Below are 15,785 nucleotides of genomic sequence, written 5' to 3'. Positions count from 1 at the left end.
CTGGAAGGGTGAAACAGGAAAGGAAATGCTTAAGTTGGTAGACAGCTCTCTAGACCACAGGCTCTTGAAGTGGGGTTCATGAACAGCATTCCAGGGACCCCTGAACTTGTGTGGGAAAAAGTCATAGTTTAAAAAAAAAAGTCATAGTTTAATTTCAATAACTTCTAACTGCAATCTAGCATCTGCTTCAATTATGAACATAGACAAACCCCGGCAGTATTAGTGGTGCCTTGACTCTCCTACGAGTGGAAATAAGCTTTTCCATCATTTGACATTTTCTGCAGATACCTCGAAATGGTGTTTATACTTATCACTCTTCTAAATGCCTTTAGATTTTAATGGGTTAATCAAAAGTATTATTAATACTACATTATAAATTTGAAGACATACATATAAATAACTAGCTTCTTTTGTAATCCTATACATTCATGCATTTAAAACATCATTTGGAGGAGGGTCCGTGGGCCTCACATGTACATCTTGCAACCCAGCCCACCTGTGGCCAGTCCTATTGGAAGGGCCCAGAATCTGGGGGATGGCCTCGGTGACAACTCTCACCAAGTTCCTGAGGACGCTGTATCAGACGGCAGCCTGATTTTGACTCCAAGCAGCTCCTAATCAAAATCACCATGCTAAAGGGGTCCATATCACAGGGAAGAGTCACAACAGCTGCTCTAGGCATCCCTTTATTTATTTCGGGGGGGGGAATCTTTTTTGTTTATTTTTTTAATCTTAATTAATTTTTATTGAAGTATAGTGGCTTTACAAAATTGTGTTAGTTTCTGCTGTATAGCAAAGAGAATCAGTTATATGTATACATATGAAAGTGTAAGTCGCTCAGTCACGTCCGACTCTTTGCAAACTTATGGACTGTTGCCCATCAGGCCCCTCTGTCCATGGAATTCTCCAGGCCAGAATACTGGAGTGGATAGCCGGTCCCTTCTCCAGGGGATCTTCTCAACCCAGGGATCAAACCCAGGTCTCCCGCATTGCAGGCAGATTCTTTACCAACTGAGCCACCAGGGAAGCCCGTGTACACATATATCCCCTCTTTTTTGGATTTTCTTTTCTTTTAGGTCACCACAGAGCACTGAGTAGAGTTCTCTGTGTTATACATAGGTTCTCACAGCTGCTGCTGCTGCTAAGTTGCTTCTGTCATGTCTGACTCTGTGCGACCCCATAGATGGCAGCCCACCAGGCTCCCCTGTCCCTGGGAGTCTCCAGGCAAGAACACTCGAGTGGGTTGCCATTTCCTTCTCCAATGCATGAAAGTGAAAAGTGAAAGTGAAATCGCTCAGTCATGTCCAACTCTTTGCAACCCCATGGACTGCAGCCTACCAGTCTCCTCTGTCCATAGGATTTTCCAGGCAAGAGTACTGGAGTGGGGTGCCAAAGTGGTGTACACCTGTCAAGGCTTCCCTTTAAAAGGAGAAGGAAATTCTGGAACCTACAGGTAAGGCCAGACTGGAAGGGAAGAGCCCCAGAAGCCCAATTTAGCCACACTTGCATATATAAGGAAGAATATTACGAAGGTTAGGCTTAAACCAAAGGAGTAAAACTCAAACAGTGGCATCTTGGTATTTGTGGAGAGATCTTTTTAGAGGGCTTCCCTGGTGGCTCAGACAGTAAAGAATCTGCTTGGAATGCAGTAGATCCAGGTTCAATCCCTGGATGGAGAATATCCCCTGGAGAAGGGAATGGCTACCTAAGCCAGTATTCTTGTCTGGAGAATTCCATGGACAGAGGAGCCTGCTGGGCTGCAGTCCATGGAGTCGCAGAGAGTCAGACACAGTTGAGTGACTAGCACTTACTCCTATAAATACTGCACAGGCAAACATCCCCTCTGCAGGCACAAAAGCTTGCTTTTTCTTCAGATGGGGTCAGAATGGTGTCAAAAGGAAGTCAGGAGGGTGGGCTTGCCAAAGTACCCCAGTGTGGATTATGGAAGAGCATCTGGAAAGGTCTCCATTGGGTGGATCCTGCTCTTTCAGGGGGTGAGTAGTGGAGATGCTGAACTTCACCTTGATTCCAGCAGCCTTAGGGCTACAACTGTCTCAGTGTCCAGGAAGCCCCCTCCTCCTCCTCAGGAGGCTGCTCGATGCAGAGGCCTGAACCTCCTGGGGACATGTGTCACAAGAGTGTGCCAGGAGCTGGAGTTGCAAGCAAAATAGAAAGCCAGGTTTTTGATGTTCAGCCAGAATATTCGGTAAAGGATTATTATCCCGATTGCAGGTAGCAACTTATTACTGGGTCATAAAATCAATTTAGTGGATCACAACAAGCATTAAAAAGTAGAACAGAAAATAGTGTATGTCACACCCAGGTTAAGTATTACCTTGTAAACCTAGTTTTTGTTTTATATACGTGTATGTGCGTGAGTACTGGGTTGCGATGTGATTTATTTCTTACTATGGATCACAGCCAAGAGTTTAAAAAACACTGCTGTCAAGATGCCGGTGCAACCCCGCAGAGAAATCACAGCAACGGGAAGAGAGTGTATCCTAAAGTAATAATTTAATTCAAGGACTTAATAGTGATTTTAGTGAATATAAGGGGAAAAAATGAGCATACCAAGCCACAAGAGTGCCATCTATTATTCAGCACTAGGATCAAATCAGGACCTCACCTTGCAGGGACCTCATCAATCAGTGAGCGTTGCTTGGATGACTAGAGTAAAAACTGAAACAGTCTCTGGGAATGAGAAGGGAGAAGAAAAGAATTAATTAGATTATCCCCACGAAGGCAGGCCTCACAGTGGGGTGGATCACAACCGAGGTCCTTATGTCATTTTTTGAGACTTGATTCTTAAACTCTAAAATGAGGATGTGGGTGGGTGAGGGTGGGAGGGAGGCTGAAGAGGGAGGGGATTTATGTATATTTATAATTGATTCACACCGTTGTACAACAGAAACTAATACAACGTTGAAAGCCATTATCCTCCAATTAAAAAGTTTAAAAAATAGAGCAAAAACAAAAAAATGTATTACCTACTGAACTTGGGAAACCTTCCTAATAAAGAACTGCCTTTAGTTTCCTTGTCTAATCCTGCCCCACCAAACAAAAAAGTTAATAAAAGGAAGATGATTACTTCAGGCTGGCTGACCTCATGGGACCGGTTTCCTGATCAAGTGGGATAATGCAGAAGTAAGCTCTGGCATATATAAAAAGTCTCAGGAATGACTGCTGCCAATAGGGAGAGTGATTTTCTCCTCCCTAAAACAGAGAATGCTAGTAAATTTGAGGAGCCGTTTGATTACAGTAAGAGGATGGGCTCAGGCACACAGGGCCTTCAGCATTTCTTGCTCTAGTTTCTTCCATTAATACGTCCGGGCGGGGGCGGTGGGGGTGGTGGTGCTGGCAGGTGTCCTCAGAGTGCAGGGCAGCCTGCTGCCTGGGATGCAGATTTTGGGGATGATGACCCAGCCCCGAGCAGACTGTTCCTCCACAAGCAATTCACTGTCTTCTTCCAGAGTGACTGCGCCCTGCTAGTCTCTCCTGTTAGGCACAGAGCCATCGCAGAGACTGGAGCTGATGTGTACCTCACCAAGCTGAGGTCAGGCTGGGCCCTGCTGCAAAATTAGCCTCCAGGTTATCATCTGTGAGGCTGTCGGTCCCTTCAGGAAGCCAGGCAGTGGGAGAAGAAGGCAGCAAGAACGGAAGGAGTGGACAGTGAGAGGCGTGGAACACAGCCTGCTCCCCACCCGCTTGCCCTGAGAAAGAGGATGAGATGGTGCTGTGGGCTGAATTGAGTTCTCCCAAATTCGTATGTTAAAGTCCTAATCCCAGCACCTCAGAATAGGCCTGTATCTGGAAACATTATCTTCAATGAAGTTAAAATGAGGTCATTGCTGCTGCTGCTGCTGCTAAGTCGCTTCAGTCGTGTCCGACTCTGTGCGACCCCAGAGACGGCAGCCCACCTGTCCCTGGGAGTCTCCAGGCAAGAACACTGGAGTGGGTTGCCATTTCCTTCTCCAATGCATGAAAGTGAAAAGTGAAAGTGAAGTTTCGAGGTCGTGTCTGACTCTTAGCGACCCCATGGACTGCAGCCTACCAGGCTCCTCTGTCCATGGGATTTTCCAGGCAGGAGTACTGGAGTGGGGTGCCATTGCCTTCTCCAAAATGAGGTCATTAAGGTGGTCCTAATCCAATATGACTGGTGTCCTTATAAGAAGAGGAGATAAGACACAGATGTACACAGAGGAAGCTGGATGTAACTTGTAACTTACAAGCTGGAATCAAGATTGCTGGGAGAATATCAACAACCTCAGATACGCGGATGATACCACTCTAATAGTAGAAAGTGAAGAGGAACTAAAGAGCCTCTTGATGAGGGTGAAAGAGGAGAGTGAAAAAGCTGACTTAAAACTCAACATGAAAACAAAGATCATGACATTCATTCCCATTAGTTCATGACAGATAGATGGGGAAAAGAAAGGAGTGGCAGACTTTATTTTGGGGGGCTCCAAAATCCCTGGGGACTGTGACTGCAGCCAGGAAGTTAAGAGATGCTTGCTCTTTGGAAGGAAAGCTATGACAAACCTAGACTGCATATTGAAAAGCAGAGACATCACTTTGCCGACAAAGGTCTGTATAGTCAAAGCTATGGTTTTTCTGGTAGTTAGGTACAAATGTGAGAGCTGGACCATAAAGAAGGCTGAGCACTGAAGAACTGATGCTTTTGAACTGTGGTGCTGGAGAAGCCTCTTGAGAGTCCCTTGGACTGCAAGGTCAAAGCAGTCTAATCCTAAAGGAAATCAACCTTGAATATTCATTGGAAGGATTGATATTGAAGCTGAAGCTCCAATACTTTGGCTACCTGATGCGAAGAGCTGAGTCACTGGAAAAGACCTTGATGCTTGCAAAGACTGAAGGCAAAAGGAGAAGAGGGTAGCAGAGGATGAGATGATTAGAGAGCAAGACCAACTCAATGGACATGAGTTTGAGCAAACTTTGGGAGATAGTTAAGGACAGGGAAGCCTGGTATGTGGCAGTCCATAGGGTTGCGAGGAGTCCGACACAACTGAGCTACTGAACAGCTGAACTATATGCAGAGGAAGGGTCCTGTGAAGACTCAGGGAGAAAGCGCCATCTCCAAGCCAAGGAGAAAAAACCCACTCTGCCAACATCTTGATCTTGGACCGTTAGCCTCCAGAACTGGAAGAAAATACATTTCTGTCATTTATTTTGCTGTATAAACTTCACTATCCCGGGGGCCTGGAGAGCCAGGGTGCCTGGAGCAGCCCAGCTTCAGGCTTAGGAGAGAAGATGAACTAGTGTTAAGAGCCTGTGATTGGCAACTATGTAGTCTTAAGCTGTTACATTCATAGCTTGTTGAAACTAAAAAATGGAGATCCTTACTTAGGTGGTTCTCAGTATGGTTCCCAGACCAACAGCATCAGTGTCACCTGGGAACTTGTTAGAAATGCAAATATTCAGGATTTGCCCCAAACCCACTGAATCAGTAACTCTGGGGATGGGGTCTAAGTTTACTCAAGACCTCCAGGTGATTCTGAGGGATACTCAAGCCTGAGATCCATTGCTCTACATAAAGGTTTTGATGATTAACAACAGGAGTCTATAAACTTGTGTCACACAGGGTAGGGAGTCAGTGAAAGCTGTTGCCATGGGAATTCAGCCCACAGCTTTCTGAAGGGGTCTCCATGACATGCAGATGGAAAGAAGAAATATCAGATGAGAGAAGAACCATTTTGGCTTCCCATTGGCTCCTGCCAATGCAGGAGATGCAAGAGGCGCAGGTTCAATCCTTGGGCTGGGAAGATGCCCTGGAGGAAGAAATGGCACCCCACTCCAATATTCTTGCCTGGAAAATTCCATGGATAGAGGAGCCTGGTGGGCTACAGTCCATAGTGTTGCAAAGAGTTGGACATGACTGAACACAGAGGGACCATTTCAGTCCCACAGCCCAAGTTCCCCTGGGCTCAATCAGAAATGAGAGAGCTAGTGTGGCCACAGGACCTTAGCACCTGATTTATTCCTAATCCCCTCAATTCTTTTTCTTCTCAATCCTTTTTCTGACCAAATCTTCACCTACTACAGATATAATCTTAAACAATGACCTTGGTCCCTCTAAGATTTATATACTGGGAGAAAGTAGGGGTGGAGAGAGATAAGAGAGAGGAGAGAGCAAGAAGTTTATTAAAGGGATGCCTACTCAGGCATCATAAAGTGGTCCCAGAAGTGACTTAAATGGCTCAATAAACGTTACTTTCTTCCTCCTTCCTTCTGATTCTTGAACAACTAGAAGCACATTAGTATATCAGAAAAGGTAGCAATAACTTTAAAAGTACTTGTAACTCTCTTTATATGGGACAAAAACAACTAATGTCAAGACATTTGTAAATATGATTTTTATACTTAACCTCAATTTTAAAGGGATTAGGATGTAATGACAAATTAGTTCTGAAAAGGCATCTTCATGTGAAGCTAAAATAATGCCATTAGAGTCTGCAATTTTCTGGCATTCTAGCTAGACTCAGGGATTCTGGAGGAATGCATGTTGAGAGTGTCTTTTATCCCTCAAGTATAAAATGAGTGCCCCGTTCTTTTCCCATAATGATGTTCATTGGGTTTCCTATGGCTCTGGGGAGAACATTTGAGTCCTAGGATCCTGGCAAAGGTCTAGAGTGCAAGCAATGGACATTGAGAAGAGATCTATCTCTTAGCATAAAGCTAGCTAACTTGGCATCTTGCTATGATAATTGGAACCCTGGTTCACTTTCAGTACTTCCTGACTTTCTGAAACTGGACTCTGATGAAAGACACATTAGCAATAAAGATAGCTAACACTGGCTGGACACTTACCAGGAGGGTCAGAGGCTACCCTGCATACTTGACTACATAGTTAACCAAAGATTGGTAATTTAAATAACTCACCTTGCTTAGCTACTAAGTAGCTAAATCATCTAGAACCTATGTTTTGCTGCTATTACAATGTAAACTTTCATCAGGTATACCCTGACTCAGTGAGATGGAGCAGGGTTTTTCTGGGAAGGCGGAGAACAAAAGAGAAGGAGCAGCAAGTGACCGATGTACCAAACCAGGTCAGGATACGGGAGGATTTTCTACTGACTCCAGGTCTTCCTGGAGTGATTGCTTTAAGAAGGAGGCTGTTGGGAAGCACACTCACTTGGAAAGGGACAGTTTGAGAGACCTCAGCGACTACAGTGAGGCATCCAGATAGAAGCCAGCAAGATGAGAAGTTGGCAGCTGAGCAGGACGTGGAAACGGCTGACCATGAGAAGTCACAGAAGACATGAGATTCACAAATGATGGGGCCTTCTGGACGGCAGCGCCTTTTCTCCTACAGGTACCCTCTAGGGAGGGAGGGGTCTCCTACTGACCTGCCCCAGACGCCATATTTATCTCCAAAGCCACCTTATCCTTTCAACCTACATTTAATCTTGACTCCCCCCAGCCCTCAACTTCCCTGACCTTCACCTCACCTTCCTCCTACCTGTTTTAACCTCCTGTGTGTCTGTTCACTGCCAGACAGTCCCTGTTGGGACCAGACATGGCCTTTCCACTTCACCTTTCCACACCTTGAGATGCCTCTCCACCTAGAGATCAGAGCCCTCTCTGTTGACTTGCACACCCAGGGTATTTGCTTTTTAACTCAGCCAGACAAAGGCCCACACCACCACCTCAATAGATCCATGAGAGTTGCTACTTAAGAAGTTCTGCCACCTGAGGGACTAAGACCAAAATTGACTTTTGCAGGTCTGTGACTTCTGATTTTATTTTAATAACCATCAGTTTCCAATGCAGTAGTTCATCCCTTTATTATATGCTCTTTCCCCCGCTGCCATCTACTTGGTGCCTTGGTTTCTAGCACCTGTTTTCCCAAACCCACACCCCATTGTCAAAGTCTCCTCCATTCTACACCTCCTTTTTATTTTTAAAAGTTAAAAAAGTGCTGGGTCTTCACGGCAGTGCAGGGGCTTCTCTTGTGGCCCGTGGGCTCTACAGCATGTGGGCTCAGTAGTTGTAGCACGCTTAGTTGCCCGGTGGCATACGGGGCCTTAGTTCCCCTACCAGGGATCGAACCCGTGTCCTCTGCACTGGAAGGCAGATTCTTAACCACTGGACCACAGGGAAGTCCCATCCTGCATTCTAGACTCACATAGAAAGCTCTGCCCAGACACTTTAGTGCCCTCCAAACCCAGTGTGGGCTGTGCTCTGATAGAGATGCCAAGGGAACCGCAGTGGTCAGCTCTCTCCTGGCTCTGCCACAACTCTCAGAGCATCTCATCCTCCTTCCTTTAGGACTTGAAACCAATCCTTCACCCGAACCCTTTCTTCTCCTCCTCTGGAATCTCACTCCATTAGCCATGCTTCCCTGACAGCTTCTTTTTCTTATGACTCCCACCATAACCCTCCTTGATCCTCTCCCTACTGCAACAGGCTTTTTCATTCTCAAACTTGGTCTTCACTTCTTAGCTTCTACTGAAGCCATGTATCTTGGTATAATCAAGTTCCTAGTCCCTTATAACTTCACTGAAACTATTCTTGCTAAGGTCACCAAAATTCTCCTAATGTTAAAGCTTAATACATTCTCTTGCTAATCCTTAGTGTTTACTCTGCTTAGATCTTTGGCCACTCTTTTCCCTATAGAAGCATATGCATCAGTTCAGTTCAGTCGCTCAGTCATGTCTGACTCTTTGCGACCCCATGAATCGCAGCACGCCAGGCCTCCCTGTCCATCACCAACTCCCGGAGTTCACTCAGACTCCTGTCCATCGAGTCAGTGATGCCATCCAGCCATCTCATCCTCTGTCGTCCCCTTCTCCTCTTGCCCCCAATCCCTCCCAGCATCAGAGTCCTTTCCAATGAGTCAACTCTTCACATGAGGTGGCCAAAGTCCTGGAGTTTCAGCTTTAGCATCATTCCTTCCAAAGAACACCCAGGACTGATCTCCTTTAGGATGGACTGGCTGGATCTCCTTGCAGTCCAAGGGACTCTCAAGAGTCTTCTTCTGGAGAAGGGAATGGCAAACCACTTCAGTATTCTTGCCCTGAGAACCCCATGAACAATATGAACAGTATGAAAAAGCATATGCATAGCACACACTTAATATTTCTTTGTCTCTTCTTTCTCTCAGGCCTTTGGGACTCAAAGGATTTTAAGCACCTGCTGTAGCAGTGCTATAAATGGTGCCAGTGCTATTTCCTCCTGCTGTTCACTGTTCCCATGTGGCTGTGGGCTTACTCTTTTCCTGCGTTCCCCACTGAGCCTGGTGGTGTGGACTTTCAGTTGTGAAATGAAGGAAAGTTGAAAGGAAATGAGTAGGGACAAGAGAACGATCCATGTAAATGACCCTGTTGGTCAGACATCCTGATCCTCCAGGAGAACAGAACATGTTTATTTGCATTTGAAAAAAAAATGTTAGTAAAATACTTAAAATACTGTCTGTTTTATAGATGCTCTCATCTCTTGAGTCACAAAGTCTCCTTTGTGACCCAGGGTAGCATCAGAACATTCCCTGGAAAGTATTTTAAGAGAGGGGATTGAAAACCAAAGATCTGGAACTAGACGACCTGTCCCCACATCCTCTCTACAGACACCTTTCAGTCCTCCTTAACCAGCCAGAAGAGCTCTCCAGAGGCAGAATTCCATTATCTCAGTTACCCAACCATCTCTTGTGGATCTTGTATTTCCCATGGTCTGTCTCCTAATGGCTCCATCTCTTCCATCTCCATCTAGATTGCATAAGCATTAAGCCCATCAGAAATAACTCTCATCACATTCAGGGGTTCTCAATGACTGCCTGGAGGAGAAGAAAACCTCTTTTAGCTGTTTCCTTTTTTTTTTTTAAGCTGGTGGATGGGGACTTCCCTGGTGGTCCAGGGGTTGAGAATCCACCTTGCAATGCAAGGGATGCTGCTTCAGTCCCTGGTCAGGGAAGATCCCACATGCTGCAGGAGCAACTAAGCCTGTGTGTGGCAACGACTGAGCCCATGTGCTGCAAGTGATGAAGTCCGCCCAGCTAGAGCCCATGCTCCCCACAAGAAAAGCCACCACAATGAGAAGCCCGAGCACCGCAGCCAGACAGGAGCCCCTGCTTGCTGAAACCAGAGAAAGCCTACGTGCAGCAACAAAGACTCACTACAGTCAATAAATAAATAAATAAAGTTGGTACGTAGGAAGCATAAATAGTTTTAAAAAGGTACTTCCTTCTAACAGATTTGAACAATTTGTCCAGTCACTGAACATAGAGGAATTTATGTTTGTACAAGCATTTCCTGGAAATACTGTAGCCAATGTTAACACCTTTAGTAGCTTAAGTGATAAAGAGCAAAGATAAAAATACAGGAAAAGCTTTTCTGGAATGCATTTGTACCTTGAGGGTATAAATCACTTCGATATTTATAAATCTTTATAAAGTTTCTGACTTATTTACACTCAGATCCTGTTGTGTCTGGTCCTTCCAGTGCTGCATCTGCCAATTATGATCTTCCCTCCTCTTATCCCTCTAGGACAGGAGAGCCTGGCAGGACAGAGGAAAAGCCAGGGCCTTGAGAGTTTTTGACATTTGTCTATGGCTTTCCCTCTATGACCACTCAGGGAGTCCTCATCTGCAGTCTCTCTTCTGTAGAGGGGAAAGTTTTAATATCCTTCGTCTCTTTACAAATTAACACAGAAATTCTGCTGACAAGCCTTACCCTTTCCAAGGTTTAAATCCCAGGGCCCTTGAGCTGTGACAATTTAAATGAGTAAGATTTCCAAAAACTGATGAGTGAGGTTTTAAATGTCTCATAGAAGCAAGTTGCCAAATCCTCCTTTAAAGACTTCTGTAGGACAAAGTAGTTGGTGAGCATTTGTCTGCGGAAGCATGCATGTCCACATGCTGAGATGGTGGGGAAGCTACCTTTAAGAGTAATTATAAACCAAAACAGAAGAAACCTTAAGGACTAGTCCACCAATAAGCACATTTTAAAGATGATTAAAACTGAGCTAAGGAGGGTTAAGTCATTTGTTCAAGGTGACAGTGTCAACTTTAACTTAAGTCTCCTGAGAGTAGGGCTAAACAAAATCTAAAGAAATAAAGATCGAAAATTTAGCCAATTTTGCAGAAGTTATAGGCATACAGATTCAGAAAACTGAGTAGCCCCAAATAGGATAATCCTAAAGAATCCTTACCAAAACACATGGTAGTCAAATTTCTGAAATTTTGTGAAGAAGAAATTTTGAAAACATCAAGAGAAAACTTATACCAATTTGAATGATAACAGATTTCTCATAAGAGGCTATAAGGAATTGGTACAACATTTTGCAAGTGCAGAAAAAGACCTTAAAAGACAGATCGGCCAAATGGATAAAAATACATGACCCAACTATATGCTGTCTACAAGAAAGTCACTTCAAATGCAATAATATAGGTAAGTTGAAAATAAAAGAATTGAAAAATATATACCATAGAAGTGTTAATCAAATGAAAGCAATGTCAGAAAAGGTAGACGTTAGCACAAGGAAACTTAGCAAGGACAGAGGGGGTCACTACATGATCATAAAAGGGTCAATCCACCAAGAAGACATTGCAACTCTAAATGTGAATGGACCAGGGGGCAGAGCTGGAATATATGTGAAGCAAAAACTAAGATGTGAAGAAAAAGAAGAGAGTTAGACAAATCCGTAATTATAGTTCGAGATTTCAGCACTCTCATGTCTTAACAAGTGGCAGAACTATCAGACAGAAAACTCTATCAACTATACCAGGGAGGGTATGGAAGAGCTCAACAGCACTATCAACTGGCAGAATCTAATAGACATTCATAGAGCACTCGACCCAACAAGAGCAAAATACCAATTCTTTAGCACCCACAGAACAGAGACTGAGAGAAACCACATTCTGGGCCACAGAAATGATCTCAAACTTTTTTCCAAAAGTTGAAATCATGCAGAGAGTGTTCTTGAAACCAAAAGTCAAAACAGAGAGATGAAATGAAAATCTCTAAACACTTGGAACAGCTAAGTAACCCATGGTCCAAAGAGGAAGTCTCAGGGCAAAGTCTATACATATAAGCATAATATTAATACATATATTAAAATGATATGCTATAAAATATATATTATATTTATATACACTAAAGCTGTACTGAAGAAAATTGATAGAACTTCGAGTTTATATTAGAGAAGAGGAAAAGTCTCAAATCAATAATCAAAGCTCTGACTTTAAGAATCTAGTAAAACAAGAACAAAATAAACACAATGAAATTAGAAATATTAAAGATAAGAGGATAAAACAATGAAATTGAGCCAATAAAGCCAATAACACAAATTTGTTTTCTAAACATTAAATAAAATTGACAAATTTCTAGTAAATTTAACAAAGAAAAAAAAAGAGAAAATGCAAATTTCTAATATCAGGAATGAAACAGTAGATATCACCTCTGATCTCAGAGACATCAAAAAGATATTATGAGCACACTACAAACAACTCTACACGTGTAAATTTGACAACTTAGGTGAAATGGACCAACTCCTTGCAAAGTACAAATTACCATAATTTACTCAATAAAAAAGAGATTATTTGAGTAGCCCTATCACTATAAAGGAAACTAAATTTGTAAGTTAAAAACTCCTGAAAAAGGACTCTCCAGGTCCAGAGGGTTTTATTAGCGAATTCTACCAAACATGTAAAGAAGAATTAATGCTGCTTCTACAATAGTGTTTTCCAAAAAATAGAAGAGGAGGGAACACTTTTCAGTTCATTTTAGAAGGCAATTCAGGCAGATCTTGTTTTATTGCAGTTCATTTTATTGCTCTTTGCAGATACTGCATTTTTCACAAATTGAAGAGTTTGTGGCATCCCTGCATTGATCACGCCTATTGGCATCATTTTTCCAACAGCATGTGCTCCCGTTGTGTCTCTGTGCCACATTTTGGTAATTCTCTCAATATCTCAAACCCTCTGATAGCAAAAAGATGATGAATCGCCGAAGGCTCAGGTAATGGTTAGCCGTTTTTAGCAATAAAGTATTTTAAAATTAATGTATGCACATTGTTCTTTTAAAGCACAATGCTATTGCACACTTAATAGTGTAAATGTAACATTTTTATGCACCAGGAAGCCAAGAAAAGTTAATTGTGATCATTGTTTTGTTGTAGTGGTCTGAAACCGAACCTACGATATCTTGATGCTAACACCAGACAAAGATAGTAAAAAAAAAAAAAAAAAAAGGACTAAAGACCAGAATCCCTCATGAATGTAAATGCAAACATTTTAAACAATCAGCAAATAGAATTCAGCAATATATTAAAAAAACCAACCTCAAAAGGTCATATACTATATGATTCCACTTACATACCATTTTCAGAATGACAAAATTATAGAGATGGAGAACAAATTAGTGGTTTCCAAGGATTCAGGGATGTGGTAATTGTGGTGTGTGAGGGGGTGTGGTTATGGCGTGGAGAGTGTGTGGGAGACTTCTGCAGCCGTGGAATAATTCTGTATTTTAGCCGAGGTGATGGTTACACATATCCACACATGTGATAAAATGGCATGCCACTATACCCACACTGTACCAATATGTTTCCTGGCTTTGATACTGTATTATAGTATATATTAGATACTGCATCATAGTATATGTAGCATAAATTTAGTATATATACATAAAATATATAGTATATATTATAGTTAAGACCTAACCTTTAGGAGAACCTGGGAGAAAGGTACATGGTACTCTGTACTGTCTTTACAACAGTCCCTTGGACTGCAAGGAGATCCAACCAGTCCATTCTAAAGGAGATCAGCCCTGGGATTTCTTTGGAAGGAATGATGCTAAAGCTGAAACTCCAGTACTTTGGCCACCTCATGCGCAGAGTTGACTCACTGGAGAAGACTCTGATGCTGGGAGGGATTGGGGGCAGGAGGAGAAGGGGACGACAGAGGATGAGATGGCTGGATGGCATCACTGACTCGATGGACGTGAGTCTGAGTGAACTCCAGGAGTTGGTGATGGATAGGGAGGCCTGGCGTGCTGCAATTCATGGGGTCGCAAACTGAACTGAACTGAATTGATGGATCTGCGATTATCTGAAAACAAAGGGTTTAAAAACCACTTTGTCCGTATCACAGCCAACAGATTCAAGATGCCAGGCTTGGCTCTCCCTCTCTAATTAGGTCCCCACACCCACACTGTCGTTTGGTCAGTGTCCTAAGGAGCATCGGTTCCCACAGCCCATCTCTTCAAGTCATAATATTTGCAGCTATTCCTTCTAGTTAACAAACTATAACCCTGCACCAAGGTACCAATGAAACCATCATTTGGTTGTTAGCTTCTAAACTCAATGACTTTTCTGTCTCTCTTTGTTATCTGCTTGACCATTTAGGAAGTCAGTAGCAGAAAGGTGGTGGAGAAGGTTGTCTTGGTAGCACCAGCTCTTGTTTTCTGGGCATCTTCCGTCCTGCTCCCAGACACATCCCTGATCTCAAGCCAGAGTTCAGATGGTTGGGTTTGGAGTCTCAGCTGTGAGCTTGAAGGAGAAGAAAAGATAACTTTGCTGGCTGGAAAGATGATACTGGGAGCCCAATGTGCCAAAGCTAGACTGGGGGTGGGGCTGAGGCCGACAGGGACCCAGGAACACCAGACACAGATCAGAACCCAATCATTTCTGGAATCGATCTTCTTTTTAAAAAATATTAATTAATCAATTTTATTTTTTGACTGTGCGGGTGTTTCTCTAGTTGCGGCCAGCAGGGGCTACTGTTCCTTGCAGTGCGTGGGCTTCTCATTGCTGTGGCTTCTCTTGTCACGAAGCATCAGCTCTAGGCTCTCGGGCTTCAGCGGTTGTGGCTTTTGGGCTTTAGAGCGGTGGCTCAGTAGTTGTGGCTCATGGGCCCAGTTGCTCCATAGCATGTGGGATCCTCCCCAACCAGAAATCAAACCCATGTCCTCCACATGTCTGCAAGGCAGACACCTAACCATTGGACAGCCAGGGAAGCCTCTGGAATCAATCTTCTTATCAGGGCCCTGCTTGTTCCAAAAATGGAACAGGGAAAGCAGCAGCCTCCTATAAGATAGTCTCCTTTCTTCCTAACAAAGATCCCGGAACCATTTACATGCCATGCCATGTTATACAGGGTAACAGAATGCTTGCCTAGACCGAGTGAGCATGCGTCTTCCAACCCATGTGCAACAAGTAACCAGGGTAGATTAATAGCTTGATTAAGTGACCCAGGTCAGAGCTAATCACACAAGGAGACTATGAATATTTGGAGCAGTATAGATGATGATCTCTTTCCATGTCGACCACGACAGTCACTCTGACCTTGCCAGAGTGTTCTTGGCAAGAAGGGAGAAAAAAATTCGTAGGGTATCCACAAAGACCAGCCTTTGGAATCTTTATTCCGCTGAAAGCTGATTCACAGTCGGTGCTACATTAGAACCATTCATGGCATATTTCCACTGAAACAGCATCTTAGAAGTCAAGCTCTTCATATGCCAAGATACATCTCTGATGTCCTAATTCAGTCTAGGGCATTTTTTTTTTAACATTAAACCTCAAAGCTTGTCTGTGCACTGCAATCCAGCTGTCAATCACTCTCCAACCCTCAGGGCCTAGCACCCCACTCTTTCGCAGGGTAAGGAGGGACGCCTGTATAGTCAGCTTTATTTGCTGCCAAGACTGGGCAGTGAAGCGGCTCGTCCAACCCATGCCTGGGCAGCTTGGTCCTCTTGTGGACTCTTGTCCTCAATGTTGTGGTCTGCGTGTCAGCCGGAAAAGAATTTCTAGACACGAGGCAGAATGAGAGGAGAATAGAG

This window comes from Bos indicus, chromosome 23 (assembly GCF_029378745.1).
Source record: "Bos indicus isolate NIAB-ARS_2022 breed Sahiwal x Tharparkar chromosome 23, NIAB-ARS_B.indTharparkar_mat_pri_1.0, whole genome shotgun sequence".
NCBI classification, from domain to species: Eukaryota; Metazoa; Chordata; class Mammalia; order Artiodactyla; family Bovidae; genus Bos; species Bos indicus.
This window is presented reverse-complemented; position numbering follows the sequence as displayed.